This window comes from Terrapene carolina, unplaced genomic scaffold (genome assembly GCF_002925995.2).
Source record: "Terrapene carolina triunguis isolate 2854851 unplaced genomic scaffold, T_m_triunguis-2.0 Scaffold42, whole genome shotgun sequence".
Classification (NCBI taxonomy): domain Eukaryota; kingdom Metazoa; phylum Chordata; order Testudines; family Emydidae; genus Terrapene; species Terrapene triunguis.
In genome coordinates, this window is record NW_020664393.1 from 20,145,699 (window position 1) to 20,166,746 (window position 21,048).

Sequence of the window (21,048 nt, forward strand, 5' to 3'; positions counted from 1 at the left end):
ATAAATATTTTTTTAAAGCAGAGTTTTCCCTTCCTACTGCCTGAGAGGGAACTGAAGAATTGGTGAATCAGAATAACTTTTTATAATGTGCTAACATATATTACATTATTAATTAATTATTTTAAATGTCTACTGTACAAAAAGACCAAACCAATTTCACTATTCCCCCACTCCAGTTAAATTCTCACTGGATACTAATTAATACATATTTGGGGATGCATGAATCACTGAATAATTTTATGTAGGCTTTGAGTGTTTTACAGTAGTATATGTTCCATCTTCCTATATTGTGTTAAGCCAGTAAAATAAATAAGCTCCCCAAATTAAACCTTGTCGTCTTGTGTTCCAGATACCTTCACAGTATTTCTCTCTGTGACACTGCTTCTTTGGATGCATATTCCAACTCACAGGGTGTGCTAGCTGGTGCAGCTCAAGAGGTGGAACCTGCTCATAGCAGTGCTTGTCAGAGCACTTGTGCACCCTGCTATCCCTTCCCTCTTCCTTCCTGAACATTCTGGGGGTGAGGTTATAGAAGGGGGAGTGGCACCCTCTGCTGCCTCAGTTCCTTCCAAATGCAGCAGCAGATGGATATTAGCCTCTCTGGATCCAGTTGGATCTGGAGCCTTCACTCAAGAACAATTTAGTGCCTTTGTTTAGTATAGTTTTACTTTTAGTGTAGTTTTCATTATTAGTTTTAGTGGTAAACTTATTTAAGGAAAAAAGGTTTTATTCTTAGCATAGATAGTAGATATGTCTTCAATTCTCACTCCTGGTTCTTTGTCAGATTGATTTTAAAACTCGCAGCAGTGAGTCTCAGTGCCCCGGTCTACAGACTTGAGCTCACAGCACTAAAAGCAGCTGTGTAGACACTCAGGCTCTGAAGCTCAGGATGGGGGAGTGGGTTTCAGAGTCCGAGCTCCAGTCCGAGCCACAGCGTCTACACTGCTGGTTTTAGTGCTGTAGTGTCAGCCCAGGCTCTGAGGCCTGGTCTACACTGGGGGGGGGGGGAGATCGACCTATGATATGCAACTTCAGCTACGAGAATAGCGTAGCTGAAGTTGACATATCTTAGTTCGACTTACTTCACGTCCTCACGGCGCGGGGTCGATTGCCGCGGCTCCCCCGTCGACTTTGCTTCCGCCTCTCACCAAGCTGGAGTTCAGCAGTCAACGGGAGAGCGATCGGGGATCGATTTATCAGTCTACTCTACACGCGATAAATTGATCCCCGATTGATCGATGGCTACCCGCTGATCCGGCGGGTAGTGTAGACGTACCCTGAGATTCAATTCCCTGTTTTTTAAAATGCAGTGTAGACATAACCTAAGAGACCTGGCTTCAAAAGGTAGGTGCATCTCTTGTCCGGCCGTTTTCCCAGGATCAGGATGCCCATAGTAGATGCTTGGCGTGCGTCAGAGAGGGTCGCTGTCCCTCATGCTGGTCTGTCTGCAGCACATTTACCCCCAGCGTGCTCAAGGAGACCCAGAACAGGCTGCAAGCCTTATTGCTGCAGGAAGTTCTGGCTATGAAGTGTCCTGGATCCGATACATATGAGATCTGTACTCCAGATGAAAATACCAGTGTCTGCTTTTAGCACCTGGTGGACTAAAAAGAAGAGCAATATGTATAATACTGTGATCTCTTTCCCAGGATCAGTTTCAGTGCTTCGGTGCAATCGGTATCCAAATTATTGGATTTGACACTATAGTGCTCAGATATTTGGTTGATACCAGCCTCTGCGGGAAGAGCCAAACCACGGGAGAAACCTTCAGCTCCATCTACTTCGGTTCTGAGAAAGTTTGTGCAAGACAAGAAGGCTCCTGCTTGCAAGAATAAGTCACATTCAGGCGATGCCTCAGATCCATATGACCTGGATCCAAGAATATCAGATCCTAAACCAAAGACTAAGGTTCAGGCTTAGGGTGAATCATAGACTAATAGAAATGTAGGACTGGAAGAGACCACGAAAAGTCATCAAGTCCAGCCAAATAAACAGACCATCCCTGACATGTGCTTGTCCAACCTATTCTTACAAACCACCAATATTGGGGATTCCACAACCTGTCTTGGAAGCCTATTCCAGAGCTTAACTACCCTTAGAGCTAGAAAGATTTTCCTAATATCAAACCTATATCTCCCTTGCTGCAGATTAAGCCCATTACTTCTTGTCATACCTTCGGACGTAGAGAACTATTGATTATCATCTTCTTTATAACAGTCTTTAACATAGTTGAAAACTGTTCATCAGATCCAGTCAGTCTTCTTTTCTCAAGACTAAACATGCCCTGTTTTTTTAACTTTTCTTCATAGATCAGATTTTCTAAACCTTTTATCATTTTTGTTGCTCTCCTCTGGACTCTCTCCAATTTGCATCTTTCCTAAAGTGTGGCCTCCAGAATTGGGCACAGTACTCCAACTCAGACCTCACCAGTGCCAAGCAGAGTGAGACAGTTACATCCTGGGTCATACATACTACAGTCCAGTTCATACACCCCATCACAATATTAGCCTTTTTCGCAGCTGTGTCACATTGACGCATATTCAATTTGTGCTCCACTATAACCCCCAGATCCTTTTCAGCAGTACTACCACCTAGCCAGTTATTCCCCATTTTGTAGTTGTGCATTTGATTTTTCCGTCCTAAGTGAAGTACTTTGTACTTCTCTTTTATTGAAATTTCATTGTGTTGAATTTAGACCAATTCTCCAATTTGTCATCGTCATTTTGGATTCTCATCCTGTCCGCCAAAGGGCTTGCAACCCCACCCAGCTTGGTGTCATTTGCAAATTTTGCCTAAAACTTGCCTAAAAACTTATCCCCCAGTTCTGAAAATTGCATTGCATCTGAAAGTTGTTCTAGAGTTGGCAGTAGTTTCTTTATCCACTGTTCGCATGGCACCAACCCTTACTATGGTAGCACAATTGCATGACATTGATTCACAATCAGATCAGTTACCAGATTTGCAAGAGGCAAACAGTGTCTACTTGCCTAAGAGAGTAAAAGGAATGCTCCTGCTACTTGTCCTTCTTAAGTGTCCCCACCAGGGAAAAGGAGGAGGTCAGTAACATTTGTTTGCTTTTCTGTTTTGCATATGCAGGTCCTGTAGTTTCCCTATTTACTTCTGTGTTGTACCCAAGACCGGCTCTAGGTTAGAGCTGCAGTCCAAGGAAGAATCAAAGTATGCTAGATGTTACAGATATACCTCCAGGTTCCATTATCAGAAGAAGGAATGCACCTCGAAATATGGTGCCTACAGATCATCACACCCTTCCAGATATGACAGATATGGACCCTGAGTTTGGTTACTGGCATGATTGGCAGATTCTGCCCTGGTCTGGAAGGCCCTGTTGTTCCAACTGCAGACATCTGCGGGGTTGCTATTTGGGGCTCTATACTTACATTTACAAAAAATTACTTCCTAGACCTAGCTTCTGCATCGGATGCTTAATTTGTCAGGGCAGTACTTCAATCCTTATTCAGTTAGGACTCCAAGTCCCACCGTCCATTTATGGAATACTGCTTGATAAACTGTCTTGAGTGGGAATGTGCAGCAGAAATGAAGGTTACTTACCTGTAACCGGAGTTCTTAGAGATGGATTCTGCCTATTCACACTTCCTGACCACCTTTCCATCTTCCTCAGAGTCCTAATGGAATCTTGATTGTGGGGAGATGGTGGAAAGAACTGAGGGAGTAGAGGGCGCCTCATCTTCAGAACATTCAGGAACACAGAGGGGAGAAGAGAGAGGGTGGGGGTGCATGAGTACGCCAATGAGCACTGCTGTGAGAAGGTTCCAACGTCTGAGCAGTATTTGTCGGTGCATCCCTTGAGTGTGAATGCACTGAACTATGACTATAGGTAAGTAATCTCCATTCACAGTATAGCAAAAAAACCAAACAAAACACCACCCAAATATGAACTGTTTGTTCACCATGAAAGCAATGGATGTTATGATATCAAAAGCTTTTTCCCCCTCAAATTCTCATAGCAGGAATATAGTTCAACTGAAATATTTTCCCTCTACATTTTCCCATATATTTGATCAGAAGAAAACAGACAAATTGAGTTCAGAAGCCATTAAACGATGATATTCTGATAAATTAAATGTTGACTAAATGTTCTGCACAGAACTATTCTGTGAAGAGAGATTATATTAAGGTTATTGCATTAAATAGATCTGTATAAATTGTAAATACTGAAGATTGGAAAAACACATTTTTATTTTTATTAAAACACTCCTCAAAGTTTTTCTAACTTGTACACAATTCATTAAGGGATTGAAAGTTTTGCATCAGTGGGTAGACCTGAACTCATGTAATTTGTCACAGCTACACTGACTTCAATGGAGCTACTTTGATTTCACCAGCTGAGGATCTGGCGTGAGGATCCTGGACCCACTCCAAAGAAATGCTGGCTGCACCAAGACACCAGTGACATTTTGGGGGTCCAGTGTCACACACACCCTCAGCCAAACTATAAACAAGTACACTTCTCCCCTGATGTAACGCGACCCGATATAACACGAATTCGGATAGAACGCGGTAAAGCCGTGCTCCGGGGGGGGGGGCGGGGCTGTGCACTCCGGTGGATCAAAGCAAGTTCAATATAACGTGGTTTCACCTATAACGCAGTAAGATTTTTTGGCTCCCGAGGACAGCGTTATATCGAGGTAGAGGTGTATTGAAATTATTTACAGTGCTTGAAAAACTTTAGTTTTTAGTCCTGTGAACAGTCATGAAATCTCTGATCTCAACTTGCTGGAATAATTGTAACTACTATCATGCTTTCCCCCCTCCCAATTGAATTCTGATGTGATTTTAGTGGCCTCTATCTCAAGAACGGCCAGAATCCAATGGTGTTATGCCATTTGGAATCATCTAACTCTAGTGGTTCTCCTTCATAGACAGGTTTGCTACTGGTAACAGTGATTTTCCCCTCTGTTACTGCAGTTTAGAAGACAAGGCAAAAGCAGTTTATCACAGGAAACTGCCAGTTTTATTCTGCATCCTGACAGTTACACAGACGGGGTCTCCAGAGCAACCACCTTCCTAATCTTCAGAGCAGAGGAAGAGCCTTGAAATTCATCCCTTTAAAAAAAAAAATCTACCCTCTTTTTCTCTCAGTTTGGTTCGTGACGGAACAGCCTGGAGCATTTGCTCTGTCTTTATGCAGCAGTGGCTCCCCTGTGACTCAGTGCCTTAGTGTAGTGGCAGCATTGTGGTAGGGTGCCACCAAGTTCCAGTCAGGGTCAGAGAGTGGTTGTGCTCGGAGTAGTGTATACACACAGGAAAATATGGTGGTCACTCTGAAGAACCTTACAATCTAATTTGAATCAAGGTGAAAGAAGTGAATGGAGCAAACAATAGGAGGGAATGTGAAGAAGGCAGTATAAGTAGGAAAGTTGATCCAGGAAATAAAAGGTGAGAGCGGGGGGGGAAGACCCTGAGGGCTCTGGTAGGATGTGGCCATTGGTGATGAGCACCCACCAGCCTGAAGGAAGGTTCTAACATGCTGCTCCCCACTGTGCCTGCCTTGTAGGGTCAAGTAATAGAGAACTAATGTCACTTCATTAGGGAACACAGGGCCCACGAGCAAGAATCCTTTGGGATCAGATCTTCAAAGAAGCAGACTAACAGGTAAGTAACTTTCTCTTTTCCTCACAATTATTCTTTGCATTAACTCAAAAATCTCTATGGTGTAACTGTGCATGCACCACTGGGAAGTTAATTTCGTCCTCACTACCCGGTGAGCGAAGGTGTCATAACGAGAGATAAGCTTCGGTCAAATCCCTGAATTGGAACACCACCACCACAGAGAAATTTCTGAACCAAGTGCATGCTGATGAAGGACTTTGTAGTTTAGTGAGTGCTGTGTGAGTACACATGCAATGTGATGCATTATGGACCTCGCTACTGAAACTATGATCCAGATCCTTGGCCTCCCAGCTGCTTTGTACAGCTCAGGAAGCCCAAAGCAGTCAGAAAGTTGCACCAAAGGGACAGCTGGGGAATCCTCTGGAAACCTAAGGTTGGTGTTGCAGGCTCTACACCACTGCCTCCCAGTGATCTGCCAGCATCTGAGATGTGCTGAGTCACTACGCTCCAGTGATCCCCAGCCAGAAGTTGGTTCTGATTTAAGATGGGGACAGAAAGGTGAATTAGAGCTACCTTCCCCGCCAAGCAGTGCTCTGTTGAACCTGTGAATTTCCAACCCTTTGTTCTGATTGCAGAAGTTCATGGTAAGTGGGCACAAACACCATGTATAGCATTTCAGTGCATATGGAATGCCAGCCATACGCATGAAAATACAGAATAACTTCAATAAACTCTGAAGTTACTAGGGGTTTTCTTCAGTGTAAACAAGATCAGAATCTGACCGTAATAGGATGAGATAAGAATAGACCCAGTGACCTTAGCTCTGAATTTCCTTTGTAAGTTTGTTAGGCACTCAGTGTTATTTTAGTGTGTCTGTTAATGCTTATTACATTCTTTCATTTGTTGTGTAGACAAATACTCTGCTATAAGGTCTTATTGTAATAAAGTTTTTGCTTTACTGTATGGGGTTTTGAGATACATAAAATAACCATTCAAATATAAAACACGACATTTAGGATAAAGTTCAAACAATACGGGGAAAAATTGACTGCATCAAACTGCAGAGAATTCACATCTCTAAATAGCTCTTAAAAATGGTCAACTTGCTGGAATAATTTACTTTCGGCTACTGAGCAGTTTGTTCTTTTTTAAAAAATAAAAATTTAATGTGTTACTGTTGTGTAGAAAAATCAATCCTTTGGAATCAATGATAATTTTGCAGGTAGTTAATACTTATTCACATGAATGGCAGAATCTGCCAGTGTTCTGCAAAAGTAACATGTGGCAGAACAAATATTCAAGTTTGTAACATTACTACTGACCAGGTATGGTTTCTAGATTTTACCATTCGTTGTTGTTCACATAAATGTTTTGTATTTTACCCCTGCAACCAAATGGAAACTGTGCCAGCCAATCAGATTACTGGATGGCTGCCCTCTTACTCATATAAAAAGAGAAACAAATACAGCTTTTCTCATTCAGATGCTAACACATTTATTAAAAGTACTGTGCACCTTTACAAAATTACTTCACAAGAAATCACCTTCATTAATCTGAAGCCCGTAGCCCTAGTCAAACCAGGCACTGGAAGTTTTCTCGGCAGTGGGGAATCCTCCTCTGGTTTGTGGCTGCTGTGCAATGGCTCCAATGCTACCCTCCTGAACCCTGGCAAAGAAGTGTGTCTAGAGGGAAGGGGGCATGGCTGGGGTGCTGCTGCAGCCTCCGGAAGGTCGCTCTAACATACATTAGGGACTAGCCCCTTCCCCTGCAGCCACAGGAGTAGGGAAATGCAAAATTGCCTGATGGCCATCTTTGACCTTCCTGCCCCCTCTAGTCCTGCTCTTAGTGCTGTTAGCTGGACCAGAGAAATCTGACCCCAGTTCCCTAGATCAGTGCTTCCCTGCCAGGGATAAATGCACAATTGTTATACAACGCTATAGTTGTGCATAGTGCTTAACTAGGGTGACCAGATGTCCCGATTTTATAGGGATAGTCCTGATATTCAGGGCTGATATAGGCGCCTATTACCCCCCCCCCCATACTTTGTCCTGATTTTTCACACTTGCTATCTGGTCACCCTATGCTTAATGGATACATGAAATGGCAAGTAGAGCTTGGCAAAGTATTCTGTATGAAACCTTTTAACCAAAAAAAAAAATACAGAATTTGCTCCATTGTTTGTCGGGGGGTAGGTGGGATTCTAGAAAAAATCCAAACGTTTCGTTTAGACATTTTCTAAATGAAACTTTTCAATTTTTTTGAGTCAAACGAGTTTTCATTTCAAATTTTTCTTCAATTTTTTTTTAAATGTTACACTCGAAAACAAAACATTTTGAGTTTTATTACAAACCATTTTCTACAGGACTTACCTTTTTGGCCAGTAGTTCTCACTTCCTCCATTGTCTGTACTGGAGAAATCAATCTTGTACTTCTAGAGAGATAATTTAACATCTTCAGCGTGGAAGAAACATCTGTAGTAAAATGCTGATACCTTTTCACTTTTATATGTTGTGTTACAAAGTATCGCTACTTCTACTGATAGAGCAAGGTGAACGCACTTCACCATTATCTCATTTGTGCCACAGTTGATGATGTGGTCAATCATTATGGAACACACTATAATAATTCCCATCATCATTTAAAGACTTTGGGATGTTTTGGAGTGTAGGGTTCTATTAATCACTTTTAAATACATATTTAAAATGAAAAAATGCAGATTGGCAAATGCCAATTGTAGAGCTTGTTGGAAATTTTTCTATGAATATTTTTTCTCAAAAAATGCTGATTCATTGAAACAAACTGTTCACAAAACAGGTTTGGATTTGACAAGTCTCCTGATTCAAAAAAAGTTAAGTTTTGAAACAGTTAAAATATTTTGTTCTGACATTTTCAAAATGAACAGTTCTGGCTTTCTTATTTGAGATGACTTTTGGTTTTGAAGTGTCAGCTAATTAGATTTTTAAAAGAGAAAAAAGGTGAAAATCTAAATGAAATGTTTCACTTGGCCTGAACTGAAAATGTTTTTTTGTTTGTTTGGTTGGTTGGTTCACAAATGTTTTTGAGATTTTGACTTTTCATACCAATTTGAGCCAGGAAAATTTTTCTAAGGCTTGACAATGTTTGAAGGATGAGAAAAGTTTCCTGCCCAGCTATAGTCAATAATTCTGTGCCTCATTAAAACAAGTCAACTAATATAAATACTATATGTTCAGTGATTGCCAAATTAAAGTCAACAAACCATAACATCTGAGATAGCACAATTACTTCCTATTGTAGGTAAAGAGAAATACAGCAGCATCCCAAACAACAGCACACACAAAATGGAAGTTCAATTAGATAAGACTAAATCAGGTCAAGGCTAAAATGTTAAATCTGAGTGAGACAAGATGGGTGAGGTCATATCTTTTATTGGACCAACTTCTGTTGGTGAGAGAGACAAGCTTTTGAGTCACACTAAGCTCTCCTTTAGGTCTATGTAAGCTTGAAAACTTGTCTCTGTCACCAACAGAAGTTGGTCAATAAAAGATATTACCTCATACACCTTGTCTCTCTAGTATCCTGGGACCAACACAGCTACAACAACACTGCATACAACAATCAATTTTGTCAGTTTGCTTAAAGTGATTGTGCCCTCTGCCCAGTAAAAACAGATTCAAATAATTCTAATTGAATATTTGTTCAAATATATCTACAAGAAATGCAACATGAGCACGTCATGTCTCGTTACTGAAGTGTTCTGCCAGGTGAGACTTTTTTCCTTCAAGAAAAGCTGCCAACTCATTTGTCAGTTTGTATATATGAGACAAAACTTTGCCATGGGACAACCAATGAACCTCAGCATGGAAAAGCAGATGGACACACACTGCCCATTTCCTGACAGAAAAACCTGAACGCACTGGGAATTCTTGACATAGTTTTTAATATAATTTACAATTTTCCCAACACCTTTAAGAGTTTTGTGAAGCTCAGGTATCACATCTTTAGCTGCTAACACCTCTCTGTGCAGGAAACAGTGGTTCCATGGTGCAATGGGTGCTTTCAAAAGGATTCTTTGCACAACTCCCAAATGTTTCCCTATCATTGAAGCATCTCCATCAGTTGTAATACCCCACTTTGTCCGGCTCAATGTCACCTACTGCATGTAATTATTCAGTGCACCAAATATATCAACAGCAGTAGCAGAAGTAGGCATATCTGCACTAAATAGGTATTGTTCTTGAATCCCACCATCCCATACATGCCTCACATTAGCCAGCAAAATGGCACGATTTGCTATATCTGTAGATTCGCCTAATTGTAAAGTCAAATAATCACTTACTGAAAGATGGTCAGTTGTTTGCTATTGGATGTCTTCTGAAATAGTACGGATTCCTCTCCTCATTATATCCTTGGAAAGAAGGACTGTTTTTAACTTTTTAGCAGCTGACTCACCCAACAATTCAGTGCATATGTCAATAGCAGAAGGTAAAATTAACTCCTCAGCGACTAGATGAGTTTGTTTATGTTTGGCAATGCAGAGTGCAGAAAGGTAAGAGGCATGTAATGCTTGCTCTTGGACAGTATAGCCACATTTAAGAATTTTTTGTGACATTTCCAAATCTTTGGATTTTCATTGAAAAACATCAATTGGCTTGTCTTTATAGCTTGGGTGTTTTCTCTCCAAATGCCTGTGTAATTTTAATGGTTTTAGGTTTTTGTTAGTTAACAATTCCCTGCAGATGATAAACTGTGACCTGCATTCACCCTGTCGATCCTCAATAAACAATAACCCAAAATTTAAGCAAGTGGGCTCATAGCTATGATTACTTCCCTTCTCACATTGTGAATAATTTTCACTATCACTGCTACTTAGGGTGGCCAGATAGCAAGTGTAAAAAATCGGGGTGGGATGGGTGGTAATAGGCGCCTAAATAAGGCAATGGATCAGCGTCCTCGTCGCCCCACCCACCAGTACCTGACAGCAGTCAGGGAAGCTAATGATCCAACCAGTGAGCCAAATTCCACGAGCACCAGCTAAACAAATCCTGGCACTATCGTCACCGACAACCCCAACGTGTAGCCCGGTGACTTCTATGTCATTGGTCCAGCTCTACGCACGTTACAACTCAACATGGAGGGTTTGTCGGTTGCCAAGTGTGATTTACTCGGCATTCTTGCTCATTCACGTACTATTGACATCATTTGCTTGCAAGAGATACACGTAGCAACTGCCGAAGCCGGGCATTACAGTATTGACGGCTTCAACCTGTTGTGCCATGTGGCACACCCAAAGCACGGCCGAGCCCCACCTTGCAGATGCCATTCAGCTGATGTCTATTGAATTCTGTAACACCATCCAGGTTGGCAGTTTCTGGCTGGCAAATGTATACAAGCCTCCAAGCATCAGCTGGAACCAACAGGTGCTACCAAGCCTGCCACACCCAGCTGTCTACATCGGAGATTTCAACAGCCATCACACAGACTGATGGTATAAGGAGGTTGACATACACGGTGAACAGCTTGCAGACTGGGCATCTCAAAACGACCTTGCCCTTATCTATGATTCTAAGCAACGAGGCACGTTCCATTCTTCTAGATGGGATCATGACCACTCTCCTGACTTACGTTGGGTCAGTTCAGTTCATGGCCATCCTCAGCCAGCAACATGCCAAGTCTTGGATAACTTTCCACACAGCCAACACAGACCGTCGCTGATCCATATCGGGCTACAGCTCCGAGTTGTCAAGAGTTCCGAAAAGCCGACTGGGAAAAATATCAGGAAGTCCTGGAGAAGGGTGTGGTGACAATACCAGCCCGGCATATCTTGGTAAATGAGACCAACCACTGCTCATGGTGCTATCTACAAAGCAGCCTGCAGAGCCATCCCACATGGTTGCAGCCTGGTCTACATCCCCTGCCTCGAAGAGGAGAGCACTGCCTTGCTTGCAGTCTGAGGCATCTGGTGACTCAGATGTCGCTGACCATCTGATCGAATCATTGGACACTGCTTGCCGAGCCAGATGGGAGGAGACGACCGAGAGGATGAGCTTTACCCGCTCCAGCTGCATGTGTTGGAGTTTGCTCTGATGCCTTAGAGCAGTGCAGCAGCCACCTGTACTCTGCCAACCCTCAGTGACATCCAACCAGGTAGCCAAAAACCTAATTAAAGTGGCCATCGCACCTTTGGAGAAACAGGTGAGAAGACAAGTGAGGAACGAATGGCGTATGTGTAAACATTGTGACAGACCCAGACCAGTGGGGTACAGGAGTCTGGTAGAGGGCAAATATACTGGTCACTGGATGAGTAGTTTTCTGTTCCCTGAGTGACCAGAGCAGGGGCTGCACTAGAGTAATCAGGAACCTGCTAGAACCAGTTCAGGCAGGCAGGCTAATTAGGACACCTGGAGCCAATTAAGAAGAAGCTGCTAGACTCAATTAAGGCAGGCTAATCAGGGCACCTGAGTTTTTAAAAGCAGCTCACTTCAGTTTGTGGTGCGAGTGTGAGGAGCTGGGAGCAAGAGGCGCAAGGAGCTGAGAGTGAGAGGATGTGCTGCTGGAGGACTGAGGAGCACAAACGTTATCAGACACCAGGAGGAAGATCCTGTGGTGAGAATAAGGAAGATGTTTGGAGGAGCCCATGGGGAAGTAGCGCAGGGAGTTGTAGCTGTCATGCAGCTGTTACAGGAGGCACTATAGACAGCTGCAGTCCACAGGGCCCTGGGCTGGAACCCGGAGTAGAGGGCGGGCCCGGGTTCCCCCCAAACCTCCCAATTGACCTGGACTGTGGGTTCTTCCAGAGGGGAAGGTCTCTGGGCTGTTCCCCGACCCACATGGTGAATCTCTGAGGCAAGAAAATCCGCCAATAAGCACAGGACCCACCAAGATAGAGGAGGAACTTTGTCACACTGGTGTCAGCGGTGGGATGTTGGGTTGCACAGCGCGGCGGAAGGCGGAGGGTGATTTAAACAAAAAACAAACAAAAAAAAGGGAGAGGGTTTATTTTTTTTCACCACAATGGATGACGTAGTGCGGGCACTGATACAAGCTACGGCGGCCCAGCAGGAGGCTTCCCATGTCCAGGCAGCCGCCCAACAGGAGGCAGTGCGGCTGCAGCAAGAGACTAATTGCCTGCTGATGGACCAGGCTGCTCAAGACCGAGCTATGTTGCGGGAACTGGTAAACCAGGTAAAGTCCCTTACAGAGCTGAATCGCGGCCATGATGGGACGCGGCTCATATGGGCCAGCCTTTGGCTGCAGAAAATGACACGGGAGGATGATGTAGAGGCATACCTTCTGGCCTTTGAGAGGACAGCCCTATGGGAGGCCTGGCCTCAAGATCAGTGGTCTGGCATCCTTGCCCCATTCCTGTGTGGGGAGGCCCAGAAGGCCTACCATGATCTGCCTGAAGAGGCTGCGGCAGACTACCCCCAGTTGAAAGCAGAGATCCTGGCCAGATCTGGGGTAACGACAGCAGTGCGGGCCAAGCAGTATCACGGTTGGAGGTACCAGGAAGACAAAATCCCGCGGTCCCAATTGTATGACCTCATCCATCTCGCACGAAAGTGGTTGCAAACAGAGTCCCGGAGTCCGGAAGAGATACTAGCGGGTTCTGGTCATCGACCGATACATGAGGGGACTACCACCAGACTTTCGTGCCTGGGTAAGCCAGAACGAACCCTCCACCTATGATGAGGTTGTCGCTCTGGTAGAGAGGCGAAGGACAGCGAGGGAGCTGACCCGACCAGTTAAGGAAGAGGCACCCCGGGATAAACTAGCAGCACCAAGCCCTAAAGTTCGGGTGACTGGGCCATCAGGAGGGACCAGGTGGAAAAAGAGAGAGGCTGAAGGCCCATTAGAGGCCACAAAGAGGGAGAAGAGGATCGTGATGTTAGACTGCCAAACCAAGAGACTGGGGAATGCCGAGGGCTCCATACAGATGTTATGCCTGTGGGGAGTGGGGACACATAGCTGCACAGTGTCCCAATGCTGAGGAGCCTATGCAGTGTAACCTGGGGAACTGGGCAGATCCATGCTCCCTAATCCACCTTGTGGGGGTCTCACTAACCCCACATATGTATACCAGACCAATGAAACTAAATGGGTTAGGGACCACGGCACTGGTTGATTTGGGGAGTGCTATCACGCTTATCTCAGGGAAGCTCGTGAAGCGTAGTCAGCTGCTGCAGGCTAAACGTACGGGGATAACATACGTCCATGGGCACCTTTACTACCCCTTCCCATCATAGAGGTCCCCTTCGAGCGAATAGCCATGGACCTAGTGGGACCCCTGGAGAAGACGGCTCGGGGCCACCAATATATACTTGTTGTTTTGGACTATGCTACTCGCTACCCAGAAGCCGTCCCCCTGCGGAACACGACCTCTAAAACTATAGCCAAAGAGCTGGTGGGGATCTTTGCCCGAATGGGGCTACCGAAGGAGATATTAACCAACCAAGGAACCCCATTTATGTCGAAGCTAATGAAGGACCTCTGTACGCTGCTCCATATACATACCCTGAGAACTTCGGTCTACCATCCACAGACTGATGGGTTGGTAGAAAGGTTTAACCGAACCCTCAAGGCTATGATAAGGAAGGTGGTAAGTCGGGATGGGAAGGATTGGGACACCCTACTACCCTACCTTATGTTCGCTATCCGGGAGGTACCTCAGGCCTCAACTGGGTTTTCCCCCTTCGAGTTATTATACGGGCGTCACCCCCGTGGCATACTAGATATCCCGAAAGAGATCTGGGAAGAGGAACCCAATGAGGGGAGAAATATAATAGAGCACGTAATGCAGATGCGAGATCGGATAGCCCGGGTTACCCCTATTGTACGGGAACATTTGGAGAAGGCACAGGAGGCCCAGCGAACCCATTACAATCGCCAGGCAAAAGTGCGACAGTTCCAACCAGGGGATCGGGTTATGGTGTTGGTACCCACGGCAGAAAGCAAGCTTCTGGCCCAATGGCAGGGGGGCCCTATGATGTGGTTGAACCCGTGGGGGAAGTAACATACAAGGTGCGGCAGCCAGGACGCAGAAAACAAGAACAGATTTATCACTTTAACCTTCTGAAACCCTGGCATGCACAAGAGGCATGCACAACAGTCCAAAACGACCTAACCCAGGAAAACAAGTCTTCCAAACAGGTGAGAGTGTCTCCCGATTAAACACCAGACCAGAAGAATGAGGTGTCTGAGATGATCTTCCGGAACCAAGATGTGTTCTCGATAAAACCGGGTCGAACAACCGAGACATATCACCACATCGTCACGAACCCTGGGGCCAGAGTAACAATGAGGCCCTATCGGGTGCCAGCGGCAAAAAGGGAGGAAATAAAAGCAGAAGTAAAAAAAATGCTGGAGTTGGGGATCATCGAAGAATCCCATAGTCAGTGGTCCAGCCCAATCGTGCTGGTGCCCAAACCTGATGGCACCACAAGATTTTGCAACGACTTCCGGCGACTAAACGAAGTATCCCAGTTCGACGCGTACCCCATACCTCGCATAGATGAGCTAGTGGACCGTCTGGGTAATGCCCGGTACTTGACTACCCTAGACTTGACAAAGGGGTACTGGCAGATTCCCCTTGCAGAAGACGCAAAGGAAAAGACTGCGTTCTCTACAACAGAGGGTCTTTTTCAATATACTGTCCTCCCTTTTGGACTACATGGGGCCCCAGCTAACTTCCAGCATCTCATGGACAAGCTATTATGCCCGCATAACAGTTATGCTGCTGCCTACTTGGACGATGTGGTCATTCATACCCCAGACTGGGAAACCCACCTGGAGAAGGTGGAGGCAGTCCTCGATACCTTCAGGCGAGCTGGCCTTACAGCAAACCCTGCCAAGTGCACTGTAGGGTTTACAGAGGCCAAATATCTTGGTTACATTGTGGGAAAAGGTCTGGTAAAACCCCAAGTGAACAAGTTAGAGGCCATCCAAAATTGGCCCCGACCAAGTCGCAAGAAACAAGTCCGGGCGTTCCTAGGTGTGGTGGGGTATTACCGACAATTTATCCCCCACCTTTGCCACAAGGGCAAGCCCCCTGACAGACCTAGTGAAAGCCCGTGGACCTGATCTGGTGAGATGGTCTGACGCAGCAGAGGAAGCATTCACAGACCTACGGACTGTCCTCTGCAATAACCCCGTACTGATAGCCCCTGATTTCACCAAGGAGTTTATCCTGCAGACGGATGCATCGGAAGTAGGGTTGGGGGCCGTTCTATCACAGATGGTCAGGGAGGAGGAACACCCAATTCTATACCTCAGTCGGAAACTCCTTCCAAGGGAACAAAAATATGCAGTGGTGGAGAGAGAATGCCTCGCTGTAAAATGGGCCATGGAAACATTGCGCCACTACCTGCTCGGGCGCAGATTTGTCCTCGTGACCGACCATGCCCCTCTTCAATAGATGCAGCGGAACAAGGAGAACACCACAAGGGTGACCAGATGGTTCTTATCCCTCCAACCTTTCCAGTTCCGTGTGCAACACAGAGCAGGGAGCCGTCTTGGCAACGCCGATGGCTTGTCACGTGTGCACTGTCTGGCGTCCCAAGCTGCCCAACCCCTTGGCGTTGAGCAGGGGGGAGGGATATGTGACAGACCCAGACCAGTGGGCTACAGGAGTCTGGTAGAGGGCAAATATACTGGTCACTGGATGAGTAGTTTTCTGTTCCCTGAGTGACCAGAGCAGGGGCTGCACTAGAGTAATCAGGAACCTGCTAGAACCAGTTCAGGCAGGCAGGCTAATTAGGACACCTGGAGCCAATTAAGAAGAAGCTGCTAGAATCAATTAAGGCAAGCTAATCAGGGCACCTGGGTTTTTAAAAGGAGCTCACTTCAGTTTGTGGTGCGAGTGTGAGGAGCTGGGAGCAAGAGGTGCAAGGAGCTGAGAGTGAGAGGGTGTGCTGCTGGAGGACTGAGGAGCACAAGGGTTATCAGACACCAGGAGGAAGGTCCTGTGGTGAGAATAAGGAAGGTGTTTGGAGGAGGCCATGGGGAAGTAGCGCAGGGAGTTGTAGCTGTCATGCAGCTGTTACAGGAGGCACTATAGACAGCTGCAGTCCACAGGGCCCTGGGCTGGAACCCGGAGTAGAGGGCAGGCCCGGGTTCCCCCCAAACCTCCCAATTGACCTGGACTGTGGGTTCTCCCAGAGGGGAAGGTCTCTGGGCTGTTCCCCAACCCACATGGTGAATCTCTGAGGCAAGAAAATCCGCCAATAAGCGCAGGACCCACCAAGTTAGAGATGGAACTTCGTCACAACATGTTCACCAGATCAGAAGCTGCCCAGAACCATTCACTGTAACAGAGCTGGAACAGACACTGGGTAGCATCAAGTGTGGAACAGCTGCAGGCTGCTGACAACATATCTCCAGAATTCCTGAAAAACCTTGGCCCCTGTTTTCGGCTTTGCCTTGTGAAATTCTTCACTGGGGTCATCAGTGAAGGTAGGCTACCGAAGATACGGCGCACCGCAAAAGTCATTGGCATCCTAAAGCCTGGAAAGGACCCAAGTCAAGCATCAAGCTACTGTCCCATATCATTATTATCAGTGTGCTTCAAGGCACTGGAGCGCTTGGTCCTACAGTGCATATTACCCAACGTGGAGAGAATTTTGAGCCCTGACCAAGGCTTTTGCTGAGGCCATATCACATGCGACCAAGTACTCGCGCTGACCACATTTGTTGAAAACGGCTTCCAGAGAAACTTGAAAACAGGTGCTGTTTTCATTGACCTAACAGCGGCGTGTGATACGTTATGGCACACTGGCCTGCTTGTGAAGGTATCAAGGGTCCTGCTACCTTGGGTCACAGGTGTCATTGAACTGTTCCTCCACAATAGGCCATTCAGAGTCCATATGGGGGAGAAGACGAGTGCTTGGAGATGACAGAGCAATGGGGTATCCCAGGGCTCTGTGCTTTCTCCAACCCTGTTCAACCTTTACCTCAGTCACCTGCCAACAACGGAGTCACGAAAGTTCATTTACGCAGACAACATCTGTTCCGGTACCCAGGCCCAGACATTCCACAAGCTTGATGCCACCTTAAATGGGGACATGATAAAGTTATCTGACTACTGTAAGACTTGGCGCCTCCAGCCAAGTGTCATAAAAACAGTCTCCAGTTTGTTCCATCTTCATCATACCTGCGCAACCCAAGAACTGAATGTTTATCTGAATGGTCAGAAGGTGAAGCATGAAGTAGAACCAGTCTATCTAGGTGTGACCTTAGACCGCACACTGAGTTACATGCCCACCTGAAGAAGACAGCAGCTAAAGTTAAGACGCACAACAATCTTGTTAGCAAACTGGCCGGTTTACCATGGGGTGCTCATGCTTCAACTTTGTGGACATCAGCTCTTGCTACCTCATATTCGGTGACTGAGTACTGCACACCAGTTTGGAGTCGATCGTCACACACCAAACTGGTGGATACGCAGTTACATGCCATCATGCGTATCATCTCTGGCACCCGGCGTCCGACTCCACTCCCATGACTTCCAGGTCTGAGCAACATTGCTCCTCCTCATATCAGATGAGAGGTTGTCACTGGCAAGTTACTGGAGAAAGTAAGCACCAACTCAAGCCTACCCCGCTGCACAATGACCTTTTTAAAGCACCAGCTGCATGTTTGCTGCCACGTCGCCCATTATGGTCTCATCCGCTATGCCAGGATGTTAGGGTGGAAACACTCTGGCGAGAGGAATGGATATCTGTTATAATCCCCAACCAGTCCCTCGTCGCTTACCCCACAATTTGCCTGCCTGGTTTTGACCTGCCCCATCGCCAATTGTCCCTGTTGAACAGGTTCTGGACTGGGCAAGGTCTCTGTGCAGCCAACCAGTATCACTGGGGCCTTTGTGACAGCCCTTTGTGCAGCTGCAGCACAACACAGACGATGCACATTATCAATAAATGCCTGCTGTCAAGGCTGAATCCCACCTCTGTCACTCCAAGTGCAGAAGTGGGGCCTGCAAGGATTTTAAAAATTAATACTGGCCACTCCAGTCTTGTATTCACAGGGCCGCCCAGAGGATTCAGGGGGCCTGGGGCAAAGTAATTTCGGGGGCCCCTTCCATAAAAAAAAAGTTGCAATACTATATTCTCGTGGGGGCCCCTGCGGGGCCCGGGGCCTGGGGCAAATTGCCCCACTTGCCCCCCACTCTGGGTGGCCCTGTGTATTAAACTCCCAAGGTTACAGCTTTTCTCTGACCTTGGCTTGGTAAACGCTGCCACCACCCAAATGCAAAAAAAACCCCTTTGAGCCCAGGAAGGAGCACTTGGGAATTCCTCCCTCAAGCCTTTTCACCCCCCCCCCCCCTCCGGGGAAGAGCTGAGAAAGAAAACAAAGAAAATTAGCTGTGGCTACCAGCTACTCAAACAACATGCACAAACCTCTTAGGACACCAAAAATCCAATCCTGTTCCTAAAAAAGGTAAATTTTATTAAAAACAAAAAAACAAAAAGAAAATACATTTGGAACTTAGGCTTTTGCTAGATTTTAAAAAAGCAATTCCAAAAATCAAGCACCCAAAATAGCTTTCTTAGGGGTTCAGCTTAAAGGTTACAAGCAAACAAAAGCATCTGGGGTTAGCACAGAGGAGTCCACAAGCCAATAAGAAATAAAAGAAATAACCCTAATCGCGTCTAGCTAAACATTCCGATCTACTTACACATTTGGAGTTCAGATAAGTAGTATGATCTGATGATTTATGATCATACCTGGCTTAAGCTGCTTATAGCATGGCTGCTCTGTCCCTCCAGCCCAGAGAACAACAGACAAAGGGAAAGTTTCTTTCCCAATTTTAAAAAGTTCTACCTTCCTATTGGCTTTTTTGGTCAGGTGCTCACTTTTTTTTTTCTTTACCTGGGAGACTTTTTAACCCTTTACAGGTAAAGCAAGTAAAGAACAGCTACCAAGAGGGATTTTACAGCTAACTGGCTGGCTGGGTGTCCATCAAAGGGAGCTATCCTCCCCTTTTATTTATCACACACACACACCCAAATCACAGATGGTGCTGGCCAGCCTGGTTCAGGTTGGGTCCACACCGGCTGGGATTTCTTCCTAGAGGTTTAGGAAACAGAGTTAATAAGATATATGCACCTCTAATTTTACTAATAATTACATGAAGAACTAAACAGTACTTTTTACATGTCAAGGACTACAGTGACTTAGCATGCAGGGACATTTTTACCCGGCTGATTCTGGGAAATCTTCCCAGGAGAGTGCATCAGCCACTTTGTTAGAGGCTCCTGAAATGTGTTGCATTTTAAAATCGAAGTATTGGAGAGCGAAGAAGTTTTTTTTGTTAGTCTCTTTGACTGTGTGCAGCCACTTCAGAGCAGCATGGTCAGTCTGCAGGTGGAACTGCCATCCCCAAATGTATGGGCGTAGCTTCTCCAGAGCATACGCAATGGCGTAACATTCTTTTTCTGAGACTGACCAATGGCTTTCTCTCTCAGAAAGTTTTTTGCTGAGAAACACAACAGGATGGAATTGTTGATCCGGCCCTTCCTGCATTAAAACTGCTCCCACACCACACTCAGACCCATCTGTGGTTACAATGAACGGTTGGTTGAAGTCCGGGGCCCTCAGTACAGGGTCAGATATAAAGGCCGCCTTAAGCTGGTTAAAGGTTTTCTGACACTTCTCAGTCCACTGAACTGCGTTTGGTTGTTTTTTCCTGGTCAGGTCTGTCAGTGGGGTGGCAATTTGGCTGTAGTTTGGTACAAATCGTCGGTAATGCACCTGCTGACTAGGTTCAGCAGTGGCCTAGAAGAACTGCATTATGCCAGTGAAGATGCCATTGCCATAGATGACTATGCGCTCGCTAAATAAATAAATAAGACAAAGCTCCGAATATCAGGACTGTCCCTATAAAATTGGGACATCTGGTCACTCTACTGCTACTTGCAAAAAGGCAGGTTAAAAATTTCTCCATTTTACTGACTGAAAGATTCGCTTCTGACTAAAATATACTCCAAATTCTCCACTGCTACATTCCAGTAAAATGATGGAATGTTACATTTGAGTGGCTAATCACTGGCAACTTCTGCTGTTCAAATAACTTTATTACAGAGCTTCTACTGCAAGAAGCATGTGTTTGGGCTGGCATGGGATCACAACACAGAAATTCTGAGGTGCTGGTTCTGAAATCAGAGAGAGAAGGGTGGGCAATGGGAGTTGGGCTGGGGTGGAATTTCCACATGGGATATGGGAGTTTCTGTGAAGTTCCAAATGCCTAGGAGCACTTGGTCCACACTTTGTTCCCTGGTCTCAGTTCAGGTAGCACTTGTGTTCTGTGCCAAACATTGAAGTTTTGTTGCTGCTGAATTTGTATTTCATCATTCCGTTTTTGAAATTCTTTCAGGCCACTTACATTTAAGCTGTATCGGTGCCACAGGTAAAAGCATCCTTAGTCATCTTCCCATCAGAAGTTCTGCTGGAGATGTTCCAGACGCAAGTGGTGTTGAC